General features: G+C 47.9%; 1 protein-coding gene across 1 annotated transcript in view; it reads left to right on the top strand.

Annotated features, from left to right (window-relative positions):
* The first annotated feature begins 5,630 nt into the window (after window positions 1-5,630).
* The window catches only part of WSCD2 (WSC domain containing 2), a 138,807-nt gene continuing 132,266 nt past the window's right edge, over window positions 5,631-12,171 (top strand). Inside the window, exon 1 of the mRNA XM_030583388.1 lies at window positions 5,631-6,151. The gene's annotated coding sequence lies outside the window, so the exon portion shown is untranslated. The remainder of the gene's footprint in view (window positions 6,152-12,171) is intronic.

Here is a 12,171-nt window from a genome sequence, read left to right as displayed (position 1 = left end):
CAGCTCTCTCCAGCCATCCGCTGGCCCTTGGTGCTAAGTTTGCAGCAATAGAAACACGAGAGGCGCATATGACCTAGAGGGTCATTTCAGACTGGGTCTGGCTTCGCTGCTGAATTAACCTGAGTTACGTGTGCTCTCATTGACCGAGCTCAGGTGGGAACAGCCATGCTGTGTTCCAACTGGGGCGACACTCAATCACGTCTGTTGCCAGGGCTTCTGGGGGCACAGCCCATGGTCCTTTGAGCCGCAATCAGCTGAGCTGCTCTAGGAATCCTTTCCCAGTGAATTGTGGGAGAACTTGTCTGTCCTTTCTGGGCACTCAGTGGGGAATTGTGGGAAGGTGTTGCAGGCCTAGTGGCACCGAGGGGAGCTAGCCTGCGTCCACACTACAGCAGTCATGTTAGCCGTTGACAAGTTGTGCCAGAGCCTATGCCCTCGGTGTGGTAGCCATCTTGAACGAAAAGCACCACCACATTCCAGTGAATGGGGCGTGTATGTGGCTGGGATTTTACTTAAGGGAGACACTGAGGTTCACTTTGCAATGAATACAAGGCCTCTGAAATGCCGCCAGTGGGTATCCCAATTAATGAGGGACTTTCAAAGGAGGTGGTGAACTGCCACTTAGCATCCTTCCTTCCCTTCTAAACCCTGGGAATTCAAAGAGCACCGTCCCTGACAAGTAATTACAAACCACCAGTACCAACTTGCGTCACTCACTTTTCAGGTACGTCTGCTCACCCTTGCCAAAGCTGAAGCGATGCAAAATGGAAATTTAAAAACTTCATCCGCGTTGCCAACAAAGGCTCATTAGCTTGCAAGGTTGGTTATTTCTAGTTGGATTTTTTTCCCAGCCCATACAAATCCTCTTGACCAAGGTAAAGCCAAGTGCTTACAGCAGCAAGACTGGTTAAAAATTGACTTTTAATCTGTTGCTTCTCCACTACAAGGCAAATACAAGTTTTTGCTGAGGATAGTTACCAGGAGGGGGGAGCTGGGAAGTCTGCTGCTAAGGATTGTTACTTGGTGCTTCTAAGTCCTTGAGCTCGAAACAGTCTGAGAAACTTTTTTGTTTGTGTAAGACACACACACACACACACACACACACACACACACACACATTCTGTGCCTTGGCCAGTTGGGTCCAAGAGGTTCCCGGGTCATACTTGCATTGACTCCATTGGGTCCATGTGTGTAACTGTGGGTGAGAACTTCACAATCCGGCCCAGGGTTCTCTCTTAAGCTCATGCCTGGCTGCCATCCTTCTGCTCCCCTGTTCTTTTAGAGCCAGTTTCTCTACCCAGGGCTCTCACACCTTCCTCTCCCTTGCCCCCTCAAATCTTCAGTTGTCTTTTCTCTCTTGCTAGGCCTCTCTCCTCTAGGCTTCCACCCTCCCTCTTCAAGTTCCTAACCAGCCACCCTCACTTTGCTATTCTTCTTTCAAATGCTTCTGCCCCCCGGTGCCCGTTACAGCATTGCCTGTAATGTCCTCCCATGTTACTAATCTGCCAACCACAGTGAGGTTTTCTGCTTCAGTTTGTGGCACCAAGCTGATGGAAACAATATGACAGCCAAATGCATGGACCCATTCAGCGAGGAGCAAATGTCAAAGCCATGGGGTTCAGGTAGGTTTCAAATGTTCTCGCACACCCTGGGTAAAAATTTACGTAGGAAAAGTTGACATTTTGAATCACAAAGTGACCGAAGGTTGCTTCAGAGACAAACTTAATTTTTCTACACCCAAGCTCATTAGTGGCACATCACATGAAAGCAACAAGTGCCCCATTTAAATTGTAGATTATGACCTTTACGCTTAAGATCTTTTCAGACATCCTGTTTACAGCTTTTTTATACTGGCACTTCATAATCCTCAAAATGAGATTTTTATAAAGCCTTCTTATTAGAAGGCACTGCATCCTATTTCACCCCCCTCTCACTGACGTGTCCTCTCGAGACAACCTTGGTAATTGGAAGTTGTTGAAAATTCCCATAAATTAATGCTACAAATAGATTATATTGTGGAGAGAGGCAGCATAGATTCTGTTAGACTCTTCTCTTTTATATTATCTTGCTCCTAAGAAAGGAACTGGTTCACTGAATTTGAGCCTAGGAACATGTGAGGAGAGGGATTCTTGTTGTGGGACAGAAGTCAGTGCATTTCAAGGTTGATCCACAAAGAACATTTATGCAACAAAAGTCACCTCTGTGCAATGATGCAAGTTAATCGCATAGGTTTTGTTTGCTTGATAGGTTTGTTTAAACAGACCTTAGTTTTTGGCCAGTGATTTAGGATTTTAAAAAAAATGAATATAACTAGGAGGGATGTTCATGACAGTGTTAAAAGTTTGATGAAAACAGATTTTTTTTCCCTCTTTGTTTTTAAGAAGAAACATTCTCCATGCTGAGAAGCAGCAAGTGAAACTGATTCTAAGCAGAAAGGGTAACTAACTGGCTTTGTCTGAATGAGTGAAGTGCAGCAAGTAAACAAATTGCATGGACAGTGTAAAGTGAATTAGTGTAATACATTCTCTGGGTACGGAGAGCTTGCGACTCGCTTTATATAGCAGAGCGAGGGGATTTCACCTACTCTGTACAACTCAAGGGAGTGCAGGGTTTGCTTCTTCGATGTTCCTTTACCTTGGAGCAACTTGACAAAAAAAATCTGAGGATGGGTAGGGTGTAGGCAGAGCCAGGGCTCTGTTCCCTGCCACCCCCAACCCTCCATGTTCTGGCCTGGGATGTCACAAATTACATCCCCACCCCGGCAACCACTGTCTCTGTACTGCCCCCTAATATGGGGCCGGGTGTTTTGGCCCCAATTCCACAATGTGCTTAAGCACATGCTTAACTTTGTGCATGTGCTTAAAGTCCACCCCTGCTCAGCAAAGCGCTTAAGCAGGAGCTTAAGTTTAAGCCCCGGAACATCAATGGTTAAAGTTAAGCCCACAAGTAAGTGCTTTGCTGAACTGGGCTTTTCTGCACAACCTAGCACTTAATGTGTTAGCCGAGGGTTAAAGAAGTTAGTTTTAGCTTGACAGTTTATTTTATCTTATTTATTTTTTTGAAGGCTAAATAGTTTTGAATGAGGGAAAAGATATTCGATTTGTCTCAAGATGTTGTATAACTGTGATGAGATCAGGGCTAGCAATACTGTGTTAGCCCAGAAAGTGAAGACAACTTCTTCTTATAGGTTCAAGGGCTTTAAATGCTCCTGCATGTAAATTGAATTGGCTAAAAATTGCTGATCCATTCGAGATGGACCAGACTCTGGGCCAGATGCTTGTTACTGTGCCTGAGTGAACACTGCAAAAACCCACAAGCATGTGTTTGAATTCTTAAGCTGCTTTCCCTCACCTCGGCTGATGCCCCTTCTAGGAGTGCTCTCATCTCTCCAGTCAGTGAGTTTGCTAGTGGGGGCGTTTGCGCAAAGGGGATTTAAGAGAACATAGCGAATTAAAAAAGCGTGTCCTGCAAATATCCAAGCCTTGAAACAGGCGCTGCACCAAGCAGTTTTATGACATGAAATTCATTTGCTCAAAACATTGGTCAGAAAATTTGGAAGCGTAAATAAATTCCTAAAAAATGGAACACTTTGGACACAGGGAAATTCCTTAGGAGAAGGATATTCCAGTGCAGGATGCAGGGAGTTTGCTGCTCTGTGCCAGACATCCTATCTTTAAAGATAAGGAAAATCAACAGGGCTTGGTACCTTTTGGTTCGCATCAGCAGCATCTGCACGAGGCAGCAAAATCGCAACACACTGGTGCACTCAGCAAGTCACACCCTTGTCACAGCCAAAGTCCGTTATGAACGGCCTAAATACCTTTAAAAATCGGGGCCTTAGTCTCTATTGGCCTCACTTCCCCATATGCGAATGGATATAACAACCCGACTCTGCCTTCCAGGTGTGTTGTGAGGATAAATACAGTAAAGATTGAGCAGCGCTCTGAGGCTACCATAATGGAGGCTGTAACAGTACCTTGGTAGCCAGACAAAGGGCTAAATTCCCCACCTAAATGAGGTCAGTGGAAATGATTTGCTGAGCTCTGCTCCTGAGAGCCTTGAGAAGGGGGCCCTGCCTGCCTTTACCCAGCAGGAACAAAGTACCTCCCTTCAGCCATTACAACTAATAGTAACCCCAGGGCGGAAGCTGAGATGCTGCTCTGAGTCATGGAACCCTTGCTGGAAAGTTACTGGGGGAAGAAAAGCGAGTGATTGAGAAAAAGCTCCTCCCCCTCATCTGTCTCACAGCCTTGTTTCCTCCTGAGTTCCCTGGGTGTCATCCCACAAGGGGGCCATTTACTGCACTGTGAGCGCATGGCTGGTGAGCTCCCATTAGACCCATGTCCATGAATCCTGCCATATTTGCTCAGTGGGGCTGTTAGAAGCGGGTCGAACGTGATCCTGAGGAACACTGAGGGGAAGGGCCAGAGCTGTAACTACCCCTGAGCAGCCGGGGGGGCAGCTAGGAGCGTGTCCCCTTCCCTTTGCAGGGGCTGCTCTAGGTATTTTGCTGCCCCAAGCACGGCAGGCAGGCTGCCTTCGGCGGCTTGCCTGCGGGAAGTCCCCGGTACAGCGGATTCGGTGGCACGCCTGTGGGAGGTCCGCCGAAGCCACGGGACCAGTGGACCCTCCACAGGCATGCCGCTGAAGGCAACCTGCCTGCCGCCCTCACGGCGACCGGCAGAGCGCCCCCCGTGGCTTGCCACCCCAGGCACATGCTTGGCGTGCTGGTGCTTGGAGCCGCCCCTGCGCCTTCAGCAGCTACTGGTCATGATGGCAAGTTCCTGTGCCCCCTGCGTTGCTGCCCCCCACCATACGCAGAAGCAGGGAGGCGGGGGGGTGGAAGACGGGGCACCATGGCCCCATGCTCCCTGCACTGCAAGTTTGCTCTTTTATTGCTAGATGTAAATTAAACGTCACACACACACACACACACACACACACACACAGAGAAAATAAGCCAACAAACAAACAAAAAACCAAAACACAACAAAACAATCACCTTTGGGATGGAAGCAAGCACCCTAAGAGGGAAATACAGGGCGATATGTTATGCATAAGGGAAAATGTGCATTTAGTGGAATCTGAAATAGTTGCACATAATATTGGGTGTTATGTTGCCAACATGTAATGGCAGTGATTGTAAGCTTTTGGGGGCAGGCCCCATCTTTTGTTCTACATTTGTACAGCACCGAGCACAGGCTCCTGGCCTATCATTAGGGCCCCCCAAGCACTACAGCAAGACAAATAATAAATAATAACAATCATTGCAGGTTGCTGCTGCTGACTTCAACCCGTTTCGGGCCCTCTTTGAGCCATCCCAGCTCCACACTGGCTGTTTGGATGTGTGCATTGCTCCGTTCTAGGGAGCATTTTCCCTCTACGACTGTGCATTCCAGGTGACGCTTTTAACGCTGGCTGCCTGGGTGTGCTTCTTCTGGGGGCAGAGGGGCATGAATAAACAGAAGTGGGGGGTGAAATCTAGAAGCAACAGCCACCCCATTCACAAAGTGGAAAGATGGCAGTTAAGGAGTTAAGCAGCAGGCAGTGCTACAGGCCTGCGAATAGCGGCATGCAGCAGAGTGGAGCTGCAGCAAGGAGAGCTGGATAGAGATGTTAAGTAACGGAGCTCAGAGAGCCTCAGCCGCATCAGTAGCTGGAATCCTAGCTACAGGGCAAGGCTTTCCCCTCTTCCTCCCCAGCCAGTGGCATTAGAGGCAGCGGTTGGCATGAAAAGCATCCAGGGGGGAAAGCAGGAGTCGCAGGATGGACAGAGATTCTGGGTTGCATGAGGGGGAATTGCAGTGACAGCTACTTCAGCACTGCCATCCTTACTGGAGACGAGGACTCTGAGACACACACGCACAGGCTGGGGCTGCTGCATTTGGGGGGACGTCCTCTCCCTCCCGCACATGCTTACTTTGCCACCGCCTTGGCGGAATGCAAAGCGAATGCCCTTCTGACCAAGGCGGCGGGTCGAAGGAGAGCTGCTGGAGGAGAGGGTCCTGGTAGGAACGGCAGATACTGTCCAATGCTGTTGGAAGGACCCAGGGGGTACACAAAGCAGCCGTGGACTTAACCCAGAGGGGAGGAAGCTGGCGCCCTGGCAACTGACCTCTATGGAGTTTTGAAGGGACTGCACAGTGCTCAGGTAAGGGGAGTAAAGTGAGTGGTGCTGGGGGCTGGTTATGCTGGGGCTGATGGAGAGGTGGCTAATTATTGTTTTTTTTTAATGTTGAAAGTATTAACAGCAGATTCTTTGCCCCCCACAATGTACATAAGGCTCCTGGGGGGAAGCAGGAGAGGACGGGTTACAGGGATTACCAGAGGCCAGAGGGTTACTGACAAAGTTTCACTTTGGGTTGCCAGTAAGCTGCTCTTTGGAATGGGAATCTGCTCTGTTATCTTTCCCCATCTGCATTTAGCCATATGGGAGATGCTTTCAGGACCTTTTAAGAACGCAGAGTGTGACAAATGATGGACAGACAATTGCATTTCCACTCCCACTTGTCCCCATTTAAAAAAACCCCACACTGGAAATGACCCGGAGTGTCTGTTTCTGCGTCTCAAAGCTGGGAGTGGGAAAAGGAGAGGAGACAAATCTTTTGTTAATCTATAATGAGTGTTTTATGCTGTCTGTGTAATGAAGTTTTAAATCAATATATGAGAGCTTCCTGGCTCGGAAGGGGTTAAAAATCCTTTGCAGGGAGGTGTTAATAATTCTATCACTCAGCGTGATTTCTCACCGTATTCTGCTGGTTTAAAAAGGAGAAGGGGGGGAAATCTCTCTTATTAGACATTGTGCAGGAACATTTGCAGCATGGGAAATTGGAAAAAGCTGGTAATCCTTTCAAATGAACTTTCCTGATTCATTCTGCATCCAGGCTAACTTCTTAGCATTTTTAAAGTATCGACGTTAAGAAAAAGGTGAGAGTGAGCAGGAGAGTTAAATAATAATATGAAGGTTACCTTGAGCCTAAGATTAGAAAATAAATAAATAAAAGGAAGTCTCTGCTTCTTCCAACAAGGCACGATTTCATAAACTTTCTCTGCAAATGCAGTAAGCCCATCAAGGGTGTGAACTGAAATATTTGGAGTGGCAAACTTTGGAGAAGGGATGCGACTGAGGTGAGGGGAGAGGGTCGTAGGCTCTAGGGCAGAGAGCAGAGATGTTTAAAAAGCCAGCTGGAGCCCTTGGAAGCATGAGATGTCTGATACACCTCAGTGACCCTTCCAGTTCCGATTGCTCCTTATTGCATGACTGGTTCTCCACATGCAGGTTGCCTCTGCTCAGATTATTTTAACAAAACATGAACAGGGTTGTACAGGGACCACCTGTCTGGAAGCATCATCCCAGGTTAATCCATTTGCTCTTATTGCAAATGGAAGAATCTTTCCCTCTAAGTCCCACTAGAGTTTTGCTGAGCTATTGTTTTAATAGGCAGCCCTTTTGTGTGATTAGTGAAAAATCTAGCTTGACAAACTACATTGCAAATGCCTGGCTGGCCCTCCATTCATCTGCCATCCCTGACTTTCACCTCCTTTCAGCCTGGATTTTCACTGATGGTTATTGTTATTTATGGCAAATGCAGTTCAGTGCTCCCGAGAGGGCAGGAACTGTGCCGTGAAAGAACAGTCTCCTCCAAGTTTTAGGCAAAGCAGCGGGAAGCTGTGCTGATATGAACTCTTGTCCTCTTCACTCCCAGCATGGGCATGGGGCACGGGGCCCTCTTCTCCCTAAAGCTGAACTGCCACCGTTTCTGCTCCAGCCGTATCCCACTGGCTTCAAGAGGAGGTTTGCCTACGTAAGGACTGCAGGAGTTACCCCTGTAGCTGTGGCTGGTCCAAGAAACACTAAGGCAAGGTCTGATGGTTGGGGCTGCATGTTCTGAGACCGACTGTGATGTGACAATAGATCTCCCCACAAAGAATGGGCTTCAGGTCCTGTGTGTATGATCCACCTGGACATTTTTAGCCTTAATCAATTACTGCCAAATAGGGATCGAGGGGATCATGTTCTCTGTCATTCGCTCTTGCCATTTCACCACTTACTCATGTGCTACAGCTGGAGCTGGGCTCCCAGCTCTCACACTCAGTAAGAAGGCAGCTAGTCTCCTCCCGCATTGTAGCAAGCAGACATGAGATGGAGAGGTAGAATTCCACCTGCAGAAGCCCAGGGTGCCAGGCTGTGACATGGGCGGAGGCAGGGGGAGGGCCTGCAGGCAGGGACATGCAATGTCACTTTGCGCGGGTGCGACCTTTCTCATGGCGAACAAATGGTTTTAATTTTTGGTCTTCATCAGGCCTTTCATTAACACATTAGGGGCCCAATTCTGAACTCAGACTGGTGTCTATCTGGAGTAACTCCTCTGAAGTGAATGGAACGCTGGTGCAAATGAGATATCAGAATCGGCCCTGGACTCCCTTTTAATAACCGGCAGCTGCCGTGTTAATGCCCAGGTAGGATGCATTAGCATGTTACTCTGGGGCACAGTGCAGGGAGCGGGAAGAGGGTAGATTGGCTGGTACGTGCATACATTTCGTGTCTCTAGATACACCCCTTGGTTCCACGGCAGTTCAGGGCCTGGCCACTAGCCCAGCTGTTCACATTGGCTTGTTAAAGTTAAAGTCACTTGTCAGCGAGGAGAGAAAACTTATGGCACAATTTGGACAGTGCTGGAGGTGAGCCTGAGCAACTATGTTTGGATCCAGGTCTGTGTCCCCAAATTTCAGGTTTGTTTGGTTCTGGTTTGCCCCACTGTAGAGACAGAGGCATGATGCTCCGGTCTGAATTTGAACTTCTCCAGGGAGGTGTGTGAGCTCAGATTTTCTTTTGGGCCCATCCCTGGTACAAATGTATATAAACTCAGTGAAACCCTGGACAGATATAGAGGGGACTGCATACGTGATACGTACAGTCTGCTGCCTGCTGGTCTTGTGTCCATGTGTGTGTCATGCAAAGCAGTCAGCTGGTACTGGTTGAGCCTTGTGGCTTAGCATTCCTGGACATACTCATTTTCCAAAGTAAATAATCCACACAGCCTGTGCATCACTTGCTGCCTGACTGTAATTGACAAATGCTCTAAAGTGGTGTTTTTTCAGCCAGTTAATTTTGGTCAGTGCTGCACGAGAACTACTCGAAGCGATTCTCTAATGCACTCGGCACGCCGCTGCTCTCTCCCATTCCATTCTTCCAGCTCCTCTTTGCAAGAAGCCCCAATTTAATAGGAATTGCTGAATAAACTCACGGACGCTGAAAGCCCAGGTATAATTTGATAAAGTGCATCGGGAAACAGGCAGCCCAAGATACAGAGCAACACCTTGGCATAAAGATTTCTAATTAGAATGAATTTGCTTTGCTTAAATAAACAAACCAGGAGAAGAAACTGTCAGTTGCTAAGCGCCCCTCTGGGTCTCATCCCGCCAACACATCACATCGTGCTGCAAAGGATTCACAGCAACTCTCAGGTGGCTCAAACACGCAAGCAGGGCTTGAGTACTCCATGTGGGTGCAAATTTGCACCTCTATGTATCTGAAGAGCAGCTGCAGACAAGGGGAATTCACTCCCTGGGGAAGCCCGGCCACAATCTCTCTGTTGCCTTCTGCTGGGGAGAACAGCTTTCAGCTCCAGCTGGACCCACCTGGTGGAAGCTGCTGAGGAGATGCAATGACTTAACTGTTCCTTGTGGTATCGTGGTTGCTTTGTGCATTGCATAAGTCAGCTTCAGGGCCCCCACAACAGCGGGATTACTGTGACTCCCTTCCAAATGCAGTTTGCACTACCAGAGGCCTTCCATGCTGATGGAACCCAGGCAGTGGATGTGGCCTCTTATCTAGATTTAATAAATGATGATTGCATGTTACAGTAGTGCTAGCCTGGGGCGCTATAAAGCTCTAGTCACCAGGAGTTGGAGATATCCCACCTCACTCCATAGGGAAAGGTGGCCAGCAGATCCTACTGTCTTACCACTGAAAAGTTTAATCTTGGTAAATCTTCTACGCTATGTAGGGGTGGACTAGTTTAATGCTTGGATAGAAGACCTCTAGAAAAATCCCACGTATACTCCAGGATGTTTTTAAGGTAAGGCCTGACAAAGCCCTGGTTGGGATGATTTAGCTGGGGCTTGGTCCTGCTTTGAGCAGGGGGCTGGACTAGATACTCCTGAGGTCTCTTCCAACCCTGACATTCTATGAATCCAGGTGTATTTTATAAGAATCTGTCGTTGACTTTGTCATTTTTTTCCATCATTAAGACAACTGTCAGTATTTGTATTTACAAACCCGGAGCATTAAGGGGGTTCATGTGCCATGTGGGGTGAATTGCATCAAATAACACCGAGGTCCTGCAAAAATAACCCCCTAAATTGTTCCCTTCCTGTAGGGAGGAAGGAATTTGGAAAACTCCAGAATTCTATCTGGATATTTTAAGGCAGAAAGGAGATTTGCAAGAGGAATGGTGCAATGGCTCATAATCCAGCAATGTGTCCATTAACCCAGAAAAAGGATAACAAGCCAGGCTAGAATGACCTCCATTTTTCAGCTCTGTTTGCCTGTATTTCTACATTACCTACCCTCAGTTAAAGGCCACTCTCTCTCTCTCTCTTCTGCAGCCTGCTAAATGCAAGCAGGCTGCTGACCCAGCAAAAAAATGCCACAGAAGCAATGGGCCCTGGCTCCTAGTTAAAAAACAAATCTATTTTATCTAGCAGTACATCTTTGTATTCAACTTGCTCGCTATAACCAGGCGTCATTTCCACTTTGAGGGTCAGATTCACTCCTCTGCTAGAGCCATTCTGGTGATGCAAGCAGCCAGATCTTCCTGGCTGGGGATTCCTTTGGTGTCCTGCCCATCCAGCTGTTGGCCTGAGAGTTGGGTCGGAGCAGAGGGCAGAAGGTCATTGTGCTCTGGTGGTTCCCAGCTGGTGAACAGCCTCTTCTGGGCCATAGCCAGCTGGTGTACTTCAGAGCAGTCCTGAGACGTAGCACTGACCCTGTCGCCTGGGAACCACAAACAGCTGCTTTGAAGTCTGCTACTCAAACGCCCCGGATGATGAATGGAACTTTGTTCACAAAAGGCCCAGGAGACAGTCGGTAGAGCATTGATATAGGCATCTGTCCCCTGCCCCACCCAACATGTTAACAGCTGATCAGATTGACCAAGGGGACTGGGGTGCTGGAGTCCCCCCCACCTTACATTTTCTTTAAGGCTGAATTACTGCCAGGTGAGACTGGAGTTGCTTCGGCCAGTGTCTCTGATCAGCCAGGCCACAGAAGAGGAAAGCATCATTCCCAGAAAGTCTGACACTGTAATGCCTCCTTATGCTAGGTTAAGAACAGTCAGCCTAAAAGAGAGCAGTCTTTAAATAATGAATCCAATGGGAGAGTTGGTCCGACAGCCTTGGGCAAGGTTCACACCTGTGGTAATCATTGCAGCCTAACTATATTGCAGGCTAGAGATGTATCGCAATGGAGGGGACTAATTCAAGATGAATTTTTGTAATGTGCCTTATTTTTTTGTCAAGAGAAGATCAGACCAGATCTTGAATTTATTTGTTATTTGAAAATAGTATCTGGGAAAAGGGCTTGGTCTGTAGATTGTTTGCCGGCAGTTTGCCGTGAGGCAGTGTATCCTAGTGGTGAGAGCAGAATTGCTGGGTTCTGTTGCTAGCTTGCTGCATGACCTTGGAAAAGTCATGTCCCGTCTCCATGCCTCAGTGTCCCCACCTATAAAATGATACTCACCTCCGTCGTAAAGCACTTTGAGATCTACAGATGATAAGGCCTATGCAAGTATTACCCACATACCTTTTGGATGTAGTGTTCTGTCTCCTCTAGTGTCACCAAGACCACTTAGAGATTAAAGAGTCTGCTACAGCCTTAGCTAAGAGCCATGTGGTTTTTGGATCATGCAGAAGAGGCTCATGTATTTAGCTCCAGAGGTCCCAAGCTGAATCCCTCCCACAGGTGACCGGGGTATGTCGGTGTTACATAAGAGCTAGGTAGTTTTATTACGAGCATTCAATATTAGATAGTCCGGGTCCAAACTGTTCTGAATGGCCTTCCCAACATCCCCTGGCAATGAGTTCCACAGGTTGACTGTGTGCTGCGTGATGAAGTACTTCCTTTTGTTTGTTTTAAACCTATTCATTTCATTGGGTGACCCCGTAGCT

This window comes from Gopherus evgoodei, chromosome 13 (assembly GCF_007399415.2).
Source record: "Gopherus evgoodei ecotype Sinaloan lineage chromosome 13, rGopEvg1_v1.p, whole genome shotgun sequence".
NCBI lineage: Eukaryota > Metazoa > Chordata > Testudines > Testudinidae > Gopherus > Gopherus evgoodei.
Note: the sequence above shows the minus strand (reverse complement) of the source record. Positions and strands in the feature narration are given on the sequence as shown.